At 39.6% G+C, this 18,576-nt stretch overlaps 1 protein-coding gene and 2 long non-coding RNA genes across 13 annotated transcripts in view; 1 reads left to right on the forward strand and 2 right to left on the reverse strand.

Moving 5' to 3' along the window:
• inpp4b (inositol polyphosphate-4-phosphatase type II B) overlaps positions 1-18,576 on the forward strand; it is a 156,963-nt gene that overhangs the window by 50,947 nt on the left and 87,440 nt on the right. The window contains exon 1 of one of the 11 annotated variants that reach the window (XM_077525144.1): positions 16,882-16,900. The exons of 9 other annotated variants lie outside the window; for them this stretch is intronic. The gene's annotated coding sequence lies outside the window, so the exon portion shown is untranslated. Of the gene's footprint in view, positions 1-16,881; positions 16,901-18,449; positions 18,566-18,576 lie in introns of those variants that run through there. One more of the 11 variants, XM_077525143.1, reaches the window with a different exon arrangement.
• On the reverse strand, positions 2,867-3,923 carry LOC144021113 (uncharacterized). Its single transcript, XR_013284050.1, has 3 exons — positions 3,828-3,923; positions 3,315-3,413; positions 2,867-3,061 (listed from the first exon to the last, which is right to left on the reverse strand). It is a non-coding gene; the product is annotated as an uncharacterized LOC144021113 (long non-coding RNA).
• Positions 5,928-7,088, reverse strand: LOC144021112 (uncharacterized). The gene is made up of 3 exons (XR_013284049.1): positions 6,996-7,088; positions 6,437-6,589; positions 5,928-6,123 (listed from the first exon to the last, which is right to left on the reverse strand). It is a non-coding gene; the product is annotated as an uncharacterized LOC144021112 (long non-coding RNA).

The following is an 18,576-nucleotide window of genomic DNA, read 5'->3' on the forward strand; positions in this document are numbered from 1 at the left end:
CATTTACTATTTTTATGATTATTATTGTGGTGAAATACTTGAACATGTTGTCTTTTATTGATAGTAGAAAATAAGAATAAAAAATGTCATGTTCATTTGTTGTGGTTTAGATGAAGATATTCCAATTGATCACAATTACTGGGAGTAACTCTAAACTGAAGATTATATATTCCATATGCAGTAAAAATGTTTGTAGTCATCATCGTTGAGACTATTTGAACTTTTCTCACGCTCACGATATGAACTAATGTGGTGTTCCTGTGCCCTTTTCGCAAATATGTACTTGTCATCCACCCAGTTAATTACCAATTGATATTTACACTTCAAACATTGAAGATCAAGGATGAAAACATCTTGAAGGATTTTGACTCATGTCCAAAGTCACTCCACCAAGAACACACAATGAGGTAACATATTCGACGTTTGATATATAAATCTTCATGATTATTATTATTATTTGGGTGAATGACAGGTACATATTTGCGAAGAGGGCAGAGGATTTTGTTTTAGGCAAAATATGCTCTTCACAGCTGGTTCGAGACAATCAAGAGCCAACTTGATATATTTAATTAGCCAATATGAAATTTGCATGGATGGAAGTAATCTATGTGGAGACGATATAACCGTCACTACCTTTTTGTACGCTGAAGAAAATTCTTTTGGATTCATTTAATTTAAGAATGTGGACAAATGGGCAGAGTTGTTACAGTTCGCATGGGATTATGTTCTTGCTGTAACTATTGAAGTGTTGGACCAACTGTACAACATTTTATTTGCATTTTTTTTTTAAATTGAGTCTGTTTTAGTCCAGTTTCAATCCTGCTCCTTAGTTTTTAATCATAGTCAACCTCATTCTGTTTTTAGTTAGTCCATTTTTAGTCAACTATAAATTGAGCATTTTAGTCGTTATTTTAGTCCAAGAAAACATTTGTAGTCATCTAGTTTTAGTCAACAAAAACTGTTTTAGTCTAGTTTTAGCCAGGACACTTATTTATCCCTGTTTTATTTATTTATTTATTTATTTATTTGGGCGACACGGTGTTTGAGTGTCCATGAGTGGTTAGCACGTCCGCCTACCAGTTCTGAGGACTCGCGTTCGAGTCCAGGCTCTGGCCTTCCTGGGTGGAGTTTGCATTTTCTCCCCGTGCCTGCGTGGGTTTTCTTCGGGTACTCTGGTCTCCTCCCACATTCCAAAGACATGCATGGCAGGTTGATTGAACACTGAATTGGCCCTAGGTGTGCTTGTGAGTGTGGATGGTTGTCCGTTTCTGTGTGCCCTGCGATTGGTTGGCGACCAGTCCAGGATGTACCCCGCCTACTGTCCGAACCCGGCTGACATAGGCTCCAGTGACCCTTGTGAGGATAAGCAGTGTTGAACATTTTGGATATAAAATATTTCACATAACACGTTGAAATTGACTGACCTTTTTCTCATGATAATTCAACTGATCTCATAAGAGGCCTTCTACCTGTGATGTTAGAACACTCATGGAATGTATTTTTTCCCCCACTTTTTTTTTTTTCATTTTTTTTTTTTTAAATTGACTTCATTCTTGTGGATTTGCGTTTATCATTTTTCACAGTCTTATGAACTAGTGTGCAACTGTGAGTTTTCAATATGTAGTCTCCTAAAACGTGACACCCCTTGAATTAGTAAATGGTACTTTATTTTTATAGTGCTAGTCTGCTAGACTTAGTTTCCCATGCAAATGTGTTCTTACCATCCACCCAAATGAAGAAAGGACAACACCTTTGATGAGTGATGAACGGGACACACACTTGGAATTGGAAAATATCCTGTTTAAAGGGATAGTTTGGATTTTTTGACATGAATCTCTATTTCATCCTCACCTCTGGTGTGTGTGATCAGCACTGACTTACCCCTGACAGCGTTCTGTGACACGAGTTCTGGTCCGGTGTTGGACGAGAGAAAAATAGTCCAGCAAGCTGGCTGGGGTCACGGAAATAAAAGCGTTTTTCTTCTAAAAACAATTTGTGTTCAAAAGAGTGATACATTTGCACACTAAACTCCTTTCTGAAAAAAAATCAGACACCATTACCGCCAGGCACTACTTTTCCGTTCGTTCGTATCGCTGCGCGGCGCCCCACATACAGCTGATAGACGCGCACTAATCTACAAATTGTTTGTCTTTTGAAAGGCGGAAGCCGCGCGGATCAGCTCTCTGCAGCGGGTTGATCAGCTGTCTACAGGGCGAGGCGCAGTGATACGAACGAACAGAGAAATAGTGCCCGGCGGTAATGGAGTCTGACTTTTTTTCAGAAAGGAGTTTAGTGATGCAAATGTATCACTCTTTTGAACACAAATTGTTTTTAGAAGAAAAACGCTTTATTTCCGTGACCAGAGTCAACTTGAACTATTTTTCTCTCGTCCAACACCGGACCAGAACTCGTGTCACAGAACGCTGTCAGGGGTAAGTCAGTGCTGATCGCTCACACTGGAGGTGAGAATGAAATCGAGATTCATGTAAAAAAATCCAAACTAACCCTTTAATGTCTTGGCTCTCCGATAAGCGCCACACACTTGATTACTCTGTGACGTGTCCAACGTGGTGGCAATGCAGGTGGTACAATATGTGTCTTTGATGTCGTGTCCATGCACCCACTTATACACAGTGTAGCTAGCGTACAGTATGTAGTGCCACCTCCAAGAATAAAATTATTTTGTTCCCAGAAGGCAGTCTTGCCACTGGCGCAACAGGATAGTAGTATATGGGCCAGGGTCAACAAGGCCAGCACCCAAAAAAATGGCAACTTTCAGCAAGACAAGAATTTTACAATGTGCATGTGATGTTTAACACAGAATGTGACAAAAAAATGACCACTTTTTTTTTTTTTTTATACTTTTTTTAATGCTTTCCAACTTAAACTACAAAGAAGAAAGTTTGAAACTGCAACCCCTCAAATCCTTTCATGCTATTATTATTTAAGGATTGCCACAGAGTTCCATTTTGGAGAACTTTGTGTTGGGGGTTGGTCCGCTGTCAGGCAGTCTGTTGTCAAGCTGTTGGAGCCCCGCATACTTCGCCATAGTAACGGCCCTCTACAAGACAAGGAAAGCGCAATATGTGAAAAAGGGAAGCGCATTATGTGAAAATGTGAGTATTCCTATTTTCTGCAATGAAGAACATGGAAACCCCTTTTATTGTGGGGATAGTGAGGTACAAGTTGCGGCCAGAGATGGCAGATTGTTTTTTTTCCTCTGCTCACTTTTTAACATTTACTACGACAAGGTTATGCAGACAGATATAAATATGGCTGCTTCGTTTTTTTTGAAGCACTGTGCAGATTCTCACTTGGGTGTTGAACACAGACTTGGCCCTCGCCACACGTTTGCTGAAGTTCTAAAGTGTGTCCGTCTACGGCCATCCTCTGAAAACATACCTCTGCGCCACCTGAGGGGTAAAGTTGGAGTTGAAATTGACTGACCTTATTATTCTCATGATCATTCAACATATCTCATAATAATAATATGGCTTTATCTAGTGAAATTGCAATTTATCTGTGAAGTAATAACTTTCACATAAAAAAAAAAAAAAAAAAGCCCCACGTGTTTTTTATATCATTCGTATGGAATGATAATTTATTTAGGCTTTATACCATGCTTCCCCAATCCTGGTCCTCAAAGGCCATGAGTCCTGCAGGTTTTGGTTGCTTCTGTCCTCCAAACACACTTGATTAATATAATTAGCTCGGCATCAAGCTCTGCAGAAGCCTGAAAACAATTGCTAATCTTTCGAATCAGAAAAATCTAAAACCTGCAGGACTCCATATTAAGACTTAAAGTAAGGAAAGAAAATGATACTCACCAGCTGCGACCAGCATGGCGACGCAAAAAGCCAAGAGCAACCACTTCATTGCGTTGTTTTCCACAGTAGTAGTAGTCGTCGATTTGTCGGTTTAGGTTTCTTCCACTCACTGATCACTTCATTCAAAAGTGCTCTTTTATACAGTTGCTCTTATTTAATCACCATGTTTGCAAACTTGCCAGACTTATCCAAATATTTTTTTGGTATGTGCCAAAATGGTGATTAGGCAAAGGATTGGCTCCAAACTGTGTTGATTATAATATATTGTAAAACTCAGAATACAAAATGGGAAGAGGGGTCACGTTTAGCATGGATTATATTTGGGTTATTGTTGGTATAACTAGGCAAGTGTCGAACCCTGCGGGGCACTTTTGAGAAGTGGAAGGCATCTGATAGAAGATCCTGCAGCATCACTGACTGCGTACCTGACAGAGCAGTAGCTGTTGAACCAAGTAACGCAACTGTGAGTTGAGTCATTTTTGGTTTAATATTTCTAACGCTTGAATTATACGCCGATCGTACTGTATACGTGTCATGATGTCTTTTGAGTATTGTGTCCTACAACTCCCATGATCTGTTAAGTTCTCATTACCACAAAGTTGCTGTCCACACATTATTGGAATTGGAATTGACATAACCTGCTCTTTACAGCGAGAACATCAAAAGTGCCCCCTTGAATCACTCACCCCATATGTATCAGTATGGATCAAATGCAATCAGGGAATCTATGTGGAAGTAATGTGATGCTCACTACCTTTCAGTGAAAGAAAAAAATAAATCCTTTACATTTACTTAATTCGAACATGTACATTGGTTAGCCCTCTCCAATCAAGTAGTACAAAGTCTAATGACAATTAAAGGCATTGTATGCTATCAATGGATTCAAATGGACATATATCCAAGGGTGGGCATTCCGTCACTATTGACGGAAGGCCCATCAATCCGCACATTTTGCTGACGAATGACGGAAAAAATTGACGGACGTCCATTTCACTGACGAATGACAAATGATAGATTGACAATTGCAATTCGGCTTGACTTGATGAACGAATAATGGGGGAAAAAAAAAACACCTTGAAATTTGAGATGAGCTTTATTTCATTTTTTTTCTCGCAAATGTCCTTCTGAATGTATTGATTGGGGATTGAAGTGCTCATTCCCTGTGTTGTAGAAAATTCCACAATGATGTTGTCTCCTTTCAAACAGTCTGTAGTCACACTTCCGGTTCCACGCATACCTAGCCCGACTTTGCCCGGTCTACACGTTCTAGCACAATAGTGATACACTTACCATCCGCGCACCAACATGAACGACATTCAACAGCGTCACCTGAGGAGTACAGTTGGAGGGGGACACGTTTAAATTGACTGACCTTTTTTCTCATGATCATTCAACTGATCTCATAAGAGGACTTTATTCTCGTGAAATTACAATTTTACCTGTGACGTTAGAACTTCACTCATGGAATTTTTTTCCCCACTTTTTTTTTTTTTTTAATTGGCTTTATTCTTGTGGATTTGCGTTTATCATTGTCACAGTCTTATGAACTAGTGTTCAATTGTGAGTTTTCAAGATGTAGTCTCCTAAAACGTGACACCCCTTGAATTAGTAAATGATACTTTATTTTTTATAGTGCTACACTTAGCTTCCCATGCAAATGTGTTCTTTCCATCCACCTAAATGAAGAAAGGACAACACCTTTGATGAGTGATGATCGGGACACATCAACTTGTTGATATTGGTTGATTTGAATGGATACATTATGAAAATGTCCGATAAGCGCCACGCATTTGATTACTCGGTGACGTGTCCGACGTGATGGCGATTCGGGTGGTACAATATGTGTCATTAGTGACGTGTTCATGTACCCACACACAACGTAGCATACAGTATGTAGTGCCACCTCCATGAATACAATTCTTTTGTTCTCAGAAGGCAGTCTTGCCACTGCCGCAACAGGATAGTAGTATATGGGCCAGGGTCAACAAGGCCAGCACCCAAAAAAATGGTAACTTTCAGCAAGACAAGAATTTTACAATGTGCATGTGTTGTTTAACACAGAATGTGACAAAAAATGAACATTTAAAATTTTATTTTTTTTTTATACTTTTTTTAATGCTTTCCAACTAAACTACAAAGAAGAAAGTTTGAAACCCCAATCCCTCGAATCATTTCATGCTATTATTATTTAAGGATTGCCACAGAGGTCCATTTTGGAGCACTTTGCGTTGGGGGTTTGTCTGCTGTCAGACAGTCATTTTCAATGTTGGAGGCCCACATGTCCTGCCCCGGCCATCTACAAGACAAGGAAAGGGCAATACGTGAAAATGTGAGTATTCCTATTTTCTGCAATGAAGAACATGGAAACCCTTTTTTATTGAGGGGATAGTGAAGTACAAGATGCTGCCAGAGAAGGCATTGTTTTTTTTTTTTTTTTTTTTTTTTTTTTGTACTGCTCATTTAACATTTACTACTACTACAAGGTTATACTTACAGATGTAAATATGCCTGTCTTTTTTTTTTTTTTTTTTTTTTTTTTAATTGAAAACTGCCCCTTACAAGCAAAAAAAAACACAACAACAACAACAAAAAACTGTGCAGTTACTCACTTGGGTTGGGACGGCAGACTTGGCCCGGTGGACACACTTGCATAAGTTGCAAACTGTACGCGCCGTCGCCGTATGCGTCATCTGCGGGCTGCTTCCTATGACATACCGGTACTTTCGCTACGACATCTGAGGCCGGCGGTCCCAGTGCGCCACCTAAGGGGTAGAGTTGGAGAAGGACAATTTGAAATTGACTGACCTTATGATCATTCAACTTATCTCATAAAAATAATATGGCTTTATCTAGTGAAAATGCAATTTATCTGTGAAGTAATAACTTTCTTTTTCCTTTTCTTTTATTCTTATGGAATGATCATTTTATTTCGCATTATTTTCAAATTGTTAATGCTTTATACCATGCTTCCCCAATTCTGGTCCTCAAAGGCCGGAGTCCTGCAGGTTTTGGTTATTTCTGTCCTCCAAACACACCTGATTTATATAATTAGCCTCATCAAGTGCCGCAAAAAGCTTGATAACAATGCTAATCTTTCGAATCAGAAACATCTAAAACCTGCAGGACTCCATATTAAGACTTAAAGTAAGGAAAGAAAATGATACTCACCAGCTGCGACCAGCATGGCGACGCAAAAAGCCAAGAGCAACCACTTCATTGCGTTGTTTTCCACAGTAGTAGTAGTCGTCGGTTTAGGTTTCTTCCACTCACTGATCACTTCATTCAAAAGTGCTTTTTTTTATACAGTTGCTCTTATTTACTCATTATGTTTGCAAGCTTGTTTTTTTTGGCATGTGTCAAAATGGTGTTTAATCAAAGGATTGGCTCCAAACTCTTGTGATGATTTTAATATATCGTAAAAGTTAGCATACAAATGGGCAGAGGTTATTGTTGGTAGAACTAAGCAAGCGTCAAACCCTGCGGGGCACTTTTGAGAAGTGTAAGGCATCTGATAGAAGATCCTGCACCATCGCTGACTGCGTACCTGACAGAGCAGTAGCTGTTGAACCAAGTAACGCAACTCTGAGAGGCCAGTAGTCCGTCATCTTTCAAGAAGTACGGCATGATTATCTCATTCTCTCACAGCCATTTTAACTGAAGCCCCCCCACCCCTCCCCCTGTTTTACTAGGTTTTGACTAATTTTGCAAGGTCCACAGAATATTGTTCAATTTGCTGTGAAAACCATGGACTGTACCAGAAGAGAGATATTTGTATTTGTTTCCATTTTGTAGCAGTTAGCATTAGAATATAGCTAAGTTTCATCATTATTCGCAAATCTGTGCAAAACACTGGGGAAAAGAGCTTGTTGCAACATGGCCCTTGTTGATCTCTTATACTCTGCTTGCACCTGCTGGCTGTTTTTTGGAATAACTACCATTGCTTTAAGCCACCTCTTCACGTCAGATGCTGCATCAAAAACTCAGCATGTTCTAGCATTTAAAAAAAAAAAAAAAAAAAAAAAAACTATAAATGCATTTTTGGGACCATGGCAATATTTCAAATGTTTTTTTTGTTTTTGTTTTTTTTAATATACGTTTTGGGAGCAAATTAGTTAAAGGGGTAGTCAAAGTTTTTTTTTTTTTTTTTATAATGTGCTATGCGGCCCCATTGTACATGGTATACTGATTCATATTGCATTTGTGGAATATGAATTAAACAGAAAAATCCACCCATTTTTTATCCACCACACAAACTTACCAACAAAACAGCCAGGTCATTTTCATGTAATTTCAATAACGGTAAAGACATTAAGCAACCACCAAATAAATACAAGGGATGCAAAGTACGGAAGGTGCTCTTAATGATAATATTGTGGTGTGATTACTGGGGATGCTTTTGCAAGAAGAACCTGATGCATCACTTCATGTTTAACACAGAATCTAAGACAAACTGAAAAAAAAAAAATTTTTTTTTTTTTTTTTTTTTTTTTAACGTTTACGTTTCAAGGTCAACTAAGCTACAAAGAAGATACTTTGAAGCCTAAAGCGTTTCATGTTCATGTTATTTAGCGACTCATTTTACTTGGGGCTTGGCCCAAAACACTCAATTGGCACAGTGCTTTATATTCACACATTTCCGGTATATGCTAGCTGTAGGACAGATCAAACACAATATGTGACGTGTTCCAAGTCGGAGGGGGAAAAAAAATCAAGCCATATTTGATTCATATGGGTTTTGTGACATGATTGCTCTTCGGATTTTCTCACGCCAGTTTTGAAAAGCAGGTGGAGCTTTAAAGCCAAGGGCAAGCTTCTGACTTCTTCGCAAATATGTACCCACTCAAATATTAATTATTATTGAGATTTGCACTTCAAAAGATGAAGATGATACCGCATTGTGTGCTCTTGGTGGAGTGGCATTGGTGATGAGTCAAGATCGTTGGCACCGCTGCCAGATGGCCTAAAGGTAGTGATGGTCACATTCACATGACCAGGTCCCGAGTGCCTCACCCATCTCCAGGTTTTAATGCTCCTACCGTGCCATTGTGACGACTAGCACCCGCTAATTTAAACAGCAAATGTCTGCATCACATAAAAAAAAAATCCTAACCTGCAGCTGTATTTACTGTTTGTATTTTTTATGTTATCTTCCTATAAAAAAAATGAAAACCTTATATAGTACGTGTGGTTAATGGAGTGGGAAAGAAAAATGTAACCAAAAAGCTAAAATGCAAGGGGAACAGCCATGTCGTGTTGTGGGATGGAGCGGCTCCGTCCAAAGTGAACGGGCATCACGTCACTACGGTGACGCCAGCCGGTGCGCGTACCACGCACACAACAGGACACAATTACCACTTCACTTACAGTTTTAATAGCAGTTTGGGTGCGCACACAATTTTTCTCCTGCAGTTTGAAGCATGCATACATGATACAAACACTCACACTCAGCACTGACGAGACTGCAGCGACACGCAACCGCGCCATTCAGGAAGTCCAAATATGGGCGTAGTTTATGAGTAATTTATGATCTCAGGTTTTGGACAGGTGTAATACTGGTTTGGCTGTCATGTGCATGTCTGATGTTGTCAATAGCTTACTGTATATAAATGGACTCACTTGGGTTTACATTTCACAGCCAATTTTGTCCTGGTGGCCTTTGTGTTCATTTCATTGTTCATGGTTCTGACAACATGATGCGGACAAGTCTTTGAATAGCCCTCACAGATGTAGCTTTTAAGAGAACGTTTATACCTGTATATGCATTAATTTCATAACAATGAAATGTGCATGTAGCGCTTCTTACAGTCTTATTGATACAACCATAGGTTTCACTGTGGAGACAGTAAATTAACATGAAAATGCTGCGGGAAAACGAGTATTTTCAAGTTTGGTCGGCTTAGTGGGTTGCAACGTAAGATGTCTTCAGATGTCTTCCGGTGGCTTCACTTCTCGCTGTGGTGAATAAGTAGCATTGTGAGTCTGTATATAAGTCCGTGAATGTGGCTCACCGTAATCCATGGAATGCTCAAGACTCAAGAAGTTTGCGTGAATTCACAGTCGGAGAATTAGAGGGAACATTGTAAGACAATCACCTTTTTTTTTTTAAATAAATTTTTTTAATGCTTTCCAACAAAATTACAATGAAGAGGTTGAAGCGCAAACCCCCTCAAACCCTTTTCATTCTCGAATCATTTAAGGACTGTTGCAGAGGTCCATTTTGGAGCACTTTTTGTTGGGGCTGTGTCTGCTGTCAGGTGACTTGCACATTCGTAGCCAACTGCTAGACATAGAAAAGACCATATGTGGGTCTTCGTGGATCTTCTCCGGGTACTCCGGTCTCCTCCTCCCACATTCCAAAGACATGCATGGCAGGTTAATTGGGCGCTCCGAATTGTCCCTAGGTGTGCTTGTGAGTGTGGACGGTTGTTTGTCTTTGTGTGCCCTGCGATTGGCTGGCAACCAGTTCAGTACTCCGCCTGCTGCCTGAAGCCAGCTGGGATAGGCTCCAGCACCCCCACGACCCTTGTGAGGAGCAAGCGGTTAAGAAAATGGATGGAGGGTTTGAGTCAAAATATCGCTGTTTGAACCGTCTCACGCAATTTGTGAAGAGCAGGTGGAGCTTTAAAGCCAAGGGCAGTCTTCAAATGTCTTAGCAAATATGTACATTTCATCCACCCAAATAATTATTGTTGAGATTTCCACTTCAAAAGTTTATGATATTGCATTGTATGTTTTTGGTGGCGTAGGTTTGGAACAAGATCTTTGGCCCTGTTGCCAGTTGGCTTACACTTTTTTGCTTGATCCTCTCAAGTGTCTATGTATGTTTGGAGTCCTTCAGTTGTGTTTTGGGGTGCTCAGAAAGCAGTATACAGGATAGTAGTATTAGGACCAGGCTGCATGAAAAAATGAGCTGCTAGACTAACAACAAGACAAAACAAACAAAAGAAAGATTAGTTTCTTCTTGCATCAGGAAATAAATGTATATTTGTATCTGTTTACGCTTTGAAACAATTAGCATTAGAATATTATTCACAGATCTGTGCAAAACACTGGTGAAAAGAGCTTGTTGCAACATGGCCCTTGTTGATCTTTTATACTCTGCTCGCACCTACTGGCTGTTTTTTGTAAAAAAAAACACACAAAAAAAACACACCAAGAACAAGGCAAATATAAAGGAACTGTCGCCAGTATCAAATATAATGTTCTACTGAAAAAGTTCATCTTTTCATACTAAAAACCATGAAACGTTTGAGCTGACAAAACAGCTCGTTTTGTCCCCATCTCACGTTTTGATCTCCGCATCACGCCTCTGTTAATCAAGATACAAACAAGCCGACTAATAACCACATTTTTTTTTTCATTTTTGCTTGTCATTTCGCATTCACACAGCAAAAATAAAGAATGTGAGACTCATTACCGAACAGCAACAGCGCTGGTGTATCTGGGCACCAGCTGTGTCAGAAAGCGCAGTTGGCCTCCGAAGTCTCTTTTCCCGCGTAGGCGTTGCAACCTCGGCAACTGACGGCTACAAGGCCGCTTTCGCTAAATACGGCCGAGGTGCAAAAAATAGCTGATGGCAAGACGCGCGCTCCCTTTGCAACTTGTTTACGCCGTCAAGGTGGTCCGACATTACAGCCGCTTTATGGTCTTGGCTTTATGGGAGTCCCACAGGGAAGGCAGCGGAACGCCCACACAATAAGACCAACTATTTTCCCCTTTTTTTTTTTTAAACTACGCTTCATTATACTCAACTTCAACTACTTAATTTAAATGTTCTATTTTTTGGAAACGTCAGACAGTTTAGTTTTAGATGAGCTGGTAATGATTTTAGTCTTTAACAAACCTAACATACACATTTTCATGAACCTTTAAAGGTGTGATAGTTTTCAGCATCCAGAATTTCATATATGTTTGAGTTTGAGTTTGAGTTTGGTTTATTAAAAGGACAGTGTACAGTAACATTAAAAAGATGGCTGCACCAGATTTAGCAATATGCTAATTTCCATCTGTAGTCCAAGTTTAAATCAGTGTAGTATTTGATAAACCTAACAAAGCATGTTTTTCTAAACTGCCGTTAGCCTTTGGTGAGCTAACATTCGTATTTCCGTAAATAGTAATCACAGTTCAGCTTTTGATTTAAAAAAATAAATAAACATCAGTAATGGCGTTTCCTTCTAATTCATCTTCCTGTGGTCACGCCAGGGTTGTTAACTCTTTGACTGCCAAACGGTATCCAAAAAACCCCAACATGACTCATCTTTCAAAGCAAACAGTATATTGTGCGGTATGATGACATAAATATGAATAACATATGAAAGGTTGGATTCCATTCTTTCATGAGAAAAAGTTTGTTTCTACCTTATTCCGTTCCTTAGTAATCACCATTTGAAATTAGGTAATTTGAGTGACATAAGCGAAAATACAAAAATATTAAGAGAAAGCAAGCTTTTTGTGAAAAGATTAATTTTTTTGCACAAGAGTGACTTTGACACTAATATTTTTTGTGTAGTGACAAGGCAGCGCAGTACTAGACGTTGCGCTGCCCATTGAGAGGAAAAAATAAATAAAAAAAATTAATAAACGTAAATTTACGTTTTTGGCAGCATTCATTAGGATTTTAGAATACGTCATTGAATGTTATCTTCGAACAGTGACGCTATGGTTTAATTGTCTGGATCGACTCCTGGCCCTATCGGCTATCATATGGTCAAAAGGCACCTAACCTCAGCATTACTAAACCATAATTTGTTCTCTTCGCTGCCACGCAAATCAAGCCATCTCTGAAGTCCATAAGGCCTTCATTCCAATCCGACCAGATACATTCCACCGTAGCTAGCACATAGTTGCTTGTTGTTATTGTTGTGTGCTCGATGCTTTGGGCAGAGCTTAGTGTGGTGGGCCAACATGCACGTTCAGCACCTCTCCTGGCCAAAGAGTCGTCGCTCTCTCCTTCTCGTAGGCCCAGGGCATCAATCGCCGGCTGTTGGGGCTGTTAACCAGCCTTGAGCTGCACCATTGATCTCTGTAATTGTCTCCCACTCTTCAAAGGCAGCCGGGAGTTGGTTTGATCCGAGCTGTTTACTTTCGCAGGCTCCTGTGGACTTGCTTTTTGAAGAAGAGAGCTATCAAGCACTTCAGGCATGAGCAGGCATATTATCGTACCATTACTGTGTGCGCGTGTATTGGGAGAGGGACTTAAAGGCCCGGGAGGTGGGGTGGTGTGCCGGCAGCACCTCGCAGTTACATAAGGACAGGGAATTGCGACCTGTATCTTCCCTTTCATCTATGGCTATAGAACCATGACAGACGGCGCAGAAATTACAGGATTCAAGCAGCTTTTGTGTGTCACAGATGGAAGGTGATTGAACATATACTGTGTGTGTCCCAAAAGATGTATTTCAAACACAAATTTTCACCCTTCAGTTTGCGCCACACGTTCACCCAGCACAAGAGATCCTGCGATGTTTGCTTCATTTAGTGTGCGACAAGACATGAGTTGTGGCAGGTAGAGCTGTCACTATCGGATCTTTTTAAAATCGATTATACCCCATCTTTTTTTCCCCAAAATTAGTATTTATTTGTTAATCCACTAAGGTTGAATGGAGTGGATATAACTTCCCATTAATTATCTTACATGCATTAATGCATTATTGAACGCCAACAAAATTAGCCTATGCTAAATGGTTAGCAATCACGATTATTAGCACGCTAGCCATTACCATTTAGTTCACACATAATTGTATACACACATTACACATGTAATAGTGTCTTAAAATTTACCTTAGAGACGTTGATTCAACAATAGTTCATGAGTAACGAGTGGAACTGCCTCGTTGTGGGCTCAATAACTTCGTGTCTATTGCGTGCGTGACACCAATCCTGGAACTTTTCTGACACTCCTCGTATGACCATGTTGGTATTGTGTTTTTGCTAATACTAATTTGGTCCTAAAATCAGTGAACCACAATTTAGTGTGGGGTGCATTTCAGGTGAAAATCCATGAGCCCTGGTAGCACTAAGCGTATTTGCAGTTCTGTAGGTTCAATAACTGCTGTGAAAAATGTCTAAGAACGCTGATAACCAAAATATGTTTGTTTTTTAAATTATTACTTTTTTTAAATTTTATTTACTTTTTTTGTCAGTGCTTCCACCTTCAAAGTAATCCGCCAAAAGACAAAGTCAGCCAAATAATACACATTTGACTTTGGAGTTCTTTTAAAAATTGTTAACATGTGTTTTTCACTCGACACTTTCATCCAATGCTGGTTTGCGGTTTTGGGGGAACCCGAGCAATAAACATAATGAAGCGGAGAACGCTTTAAACGCTTGCGTTCCAAAGCAGCAAAGTGAGTGTTGATGTGGTTTCTTATAGGGAGTCGACTTGATGCCAGGGTAGGAAAATGTAATTGTGCGCAGGAGATGTGGCACACCCATGCACTGTTTAACACTGCCAACAACAAAGGCTAAGCAAGATGCTGGCAGGCCTTGATGCCCTGGCACAGATCACCTACTTCAGTATACTAAATAAAACCTCTCTTTCATTTGTTTTTGTGTTAGCATAATAGCTATTAGGACTATTTATTTAGTGCTTCTACAAATATTGCTGCAGGATGTTTTGCAAGTTGTTAGCATTCAGCAAACAAAATGTGTCCTTAGATCACCTACTTTAGTGTAACATCACAGAGGCCTTTTTTTGGTTTAAGTAAGTAAGCCACAAGTTAGCATCGTTGAGGGTCCAAGTGCAGGAAGCAGGTAGACACGGCCAGGGAGCAAAAGGAATTGCAAATAGAATTTGTTCGCGGAAGAATAAAAAGGCAAACTTAGGTAATGGAAGGGAAAAAAACTAAATTAAGAGTAAAAAAAAATTGAGTCAAAGTAACTGGGCAAAACTGGGCATAAACTTACTACATAAGGAAAGAAGACGACTTTGGGAAGACATGACTCACAGCAACAGGAACAGAAGGAGAAAGCACAAACAATGAACCGACAAAGGCAAAGAAATCAGTTAGTAAATACAAGCAAGCTGACGAGACGACAAGGAAGACCTGGACAAGACGTGTGGCTGAGGCCATGATAACACGGAAATAGAGTCAACTTTGTTCATAAAGAAATCTCATAAACAATCATTGCGGGACGTGTATTTCCACAAAAAGACGCTGAATGGCTGTAATGTATACACCAAGTCTGAAGTGGCGCTGCAGCGCAGCAACGGATATTCGCTTGGAAACAAGCGAGAATCAGCCGGCGCATAAAAGAACAAGTATCAGCGAAGACGTGTTGTTGCAAGAATCGCCATTAATTCAACACAATTACGGAAGGAAAGTTTTGTTTGGATAGTTGACAATGTGGAGCTTGTGGCTTCGGGTAGTTACACTGTTATCCATCCGTTGTGCCAAAATAGATTTGGAGCTTTGCTACTTTGAGTGAAAGAAACATTAGAGACATCTAGTGGAAGAGTCAAGTCAACGCAACCTAAAGAGTGAGACATTACTCACTTTTACCTTTCAGCTATAATAGTACATATTACACAGATTGATATATTATTTAAAGAAGACTGTTTGTGTTAATTTAAATAAACAGTTGCCTTTTAAAAAAAGTTCTTGTTTTTGATAAATCTGTTGGACATGTATGCATCTTATTACAACAGGAGTACAGTACAGGGAGTCCTCAAGTTACGTCGGGGTTCCGTTCCTACGCTAGCGATGTAACCCAAATTTCCCCATTAAAGTCAATATTTACATCAAAATATTTTCGAAAATACATTCAAATAAAAAAAATAAAATAAAAATAAAAAATAAAAGATGCTGTGCTTACTATTACTGCTTAGAAGTGGATGGAAAAGAAGTGGAGGAAGCTAATGTGGAAAAAAGAGGGTGAAAAAGCCAAAGATACTCCCACAAGTGCTAGCACTAGCTAAGGGCTAAATAGCGGATGAGGGGAAAAAAGCTGCGGGCTATATGGCGGACAAGGAGCCAAAATGGCGGACCGGGCGTAACCATTGTAAAGTTGCGCCTTAGGTCGAGTGCGCCTTCACTCAAGGACTCCCTGTACATGTGAACAGAAACACAAAAATAGACAGTGATGTATTTACAAGTGTTGGTTGAAGTTTGTTGTTGAAGACTATTTTAACTTTCGTTTGAAGAGTAAATTGTTTTAGACATTTCCCGAAATGTGAGTTGCATTCACAGCACTCCTAAATTTGTCTTTGATGCTGATGAATGTTGAAGACTAGCTCATCGTTTAAAAAATTGGTTTGTAGTTTCTTCCTACCTAAATTATCTTCAATTTTCACTAAAAATATTTGAAGTGTGTCCAAATCTTTTGAAAAACGCATGTTAGGTTCTTTGAAAATGAAATGGTCTTTGTTGTTGCACAAAATTACACATTTGAACTTTTGGGCGCTTACCCAAAAGTGTCTATTCATAGCAGACTTTAAATCATCTTTGATGTTCTGAAAAATCTGAAAACCCGTGTATTAGGTCCCTCAAAGCCTATATTGTCTGTAATGTTTCATAAGTGTGCTATGTTACTGGAAGAGTAAATTGTCTTTGATGTTGAATGTGGGCCCTCGAGAACAAACAGTTGTCTATGAAAGCGTACGAGTTAGGCGGCACGGATCAAGCGTATCTGCTGACTGAGGCAAGAAAGTGGAAAGCAGCCGTGCAAATTTATCAAAGCAACTTTTATTTTGAAAACAAACGACACTCAAATCAATAGCAAGGGATTGGACGGCATCTCTATTGTCTTTCGCCCTCGCTGCCAAGTCATGTTTGCAGACTAAGAACAAAGGGTGCCTTGATTTTTATCACCTCGTCTGCACTAGGTTTTAACATTAAAGTTTATGGAGCGAAGAGGATCGCGAGGGGAGGTATCAGGAGTCTATATCCTTTTCTGAGGCCTGCTCCTAACTACAGGGAATTAGATTTTCTACTTAGTCTCTTCAAAGGACATCCATAATAATCTTACAGTAGCCTACTCGCGTAAGCGTCTCCAAGGTCCGACACCGGCAATTGGCTGGCCATCAAGTCAGTGCTGCTGATGACGAAGTAGGGGAAGGAGTTGTAATTAAGCAGGTTTGTGAGGAACAGAGACACTGTTTTCATCACACTAGTGAGTTAATTAGCTCATCTTTAATGTTTACAAAAAATGTTTGCTTGGTTTTGATAAAATACTATGACCCTAATTGTAGACGATGTTTACGTGCGTTAGGTTCATCAAAGACTCGTTTGTATCTGAACATAAAGGACTCATTTACCTCCCCCAAACTTGCTTGCTCGCAATTTTGCTTCATTTGTTTGTTTGTTTTTTAATTTCATAGGCATTTCATACAGCTGAGTAGTTCACCGTAAAATTTCATGCAGGGAGATAGCTGCATACTGTCACGTACGTTGTGTTACCTGAACTTGTGTTGAATATTTATGAAAGAAGAAAGCTATCTAGTTTTATACTCAAGTAAGTTATTTTACCATTCACGGTTTGTGTTTCCAAAGTGGTCGGCATTGTTGAGTGACGTCACATTGTAGTCCATCGGTGAAGTCGGGGTCCATTTTTGTTTGTTTTTGTTTTTTCCCCCGACTTCGCAAGTGGAATTCAAGGGGGTTTTATCTCTGTTCCGACCATCCTCGATTGCAGCATTAGCTACGAGAAGGACCAAATTGTCTTTTATAATTGTGGAAAATCGGTTGTGTGTTAGGTTCATCGAATGTTATATCGTCTTTGATGTTTATGAAAACATGTAGAGGATTTTTAAGACTAAATTGAGTTTAATGTTGAAGAAAATGTTCTGCAAAACTCCTGAAGAAAATGGGCTGCCTGCTAGCATCAGGCTAAAGTTACATTTGTTGTGCTAATGTCAATTCATTAGCTTGTGTGTGTAACTTTACTTGTGTACAATGAGTAGGAATTTCTGGCCGAGCAGAAAGTGTATTGCGTTGTCATGTTGACCCATGTTTAAGTGACTACCTGAAACATGGAGGGAAATTAAGCATTTTAAACCCGTTGCTGTTCCGCATGTGGCTTCGATAACGTTAGCAAAATAAAATTGGGAGCGGAGGTACACAAAATCAAACAAACCCAACAGTGCAGATAGATTAGGAAAGGAAGGAAAGATCACAAAGCTTAAACAGGGTGGGCACCAGTCATGTGGTTATTAATAAGCTATCAAAACACATTGTTTTGCTTGTTTGATAGTTATGGCCATTCTATTTTCTTAATAGTGTAGTGTTATGTCATATTTTTTTTTTTTATGTTGACTGATTTTTACAGTTGTGTGATGTTATATTTTAACTCAAATTAACTTATTGCTTCGCTCTTGTCAGTGCACACACAGCTGATTGCAGTGATATCCTCACTGTGCTCGGAAATCACCGAAACGAGAAACGTATGACTGTTGTTTTGTTTTTGCTTCCGTTTTATTAACAACCTTGGCAGAGGTATGCTTCTCTCCTGAGTACCCCTGTAGTCTTTTTTTTTTTTTTCACTCTCCTTGTGCTGGAGGCAAGCACTGACAAGCTGAAGAATGTCTGCACAGGCAAGCAGGGGAACGTCTCACCATCTCAGTTCCTCGGCGAGCACGATCAGTTTGCTCCAAAGCAGACAAGACAGAGATAGATATTTAACTTGTGTGCTGTTCAATGTTGAGTAGATCATACGCCGCCTCCGCCACTGCCCGGAACTTCCCGTCAGAGAAGGAATCTATAAAGGAATTTCCCCTGGTGATATCTAGTAGACAGCTTTGAGTGAGTATTTA

The sequence above is a fragment of the Festucalex cinctus genome, chromosome 6, assembly GCF_051991245.1.
Source record: "Festucalex cinctus isolate MCC-2025b chromosome 6, RoL_Fcin_1.0, whole genome shotgun sequence".
Lineage (NCBI taxonomy): Eukaryota > Metazoa > Chordata > Actinopteri > Syngnathiformes > Syngnathidae > Festucalex > Festucalex cinctus.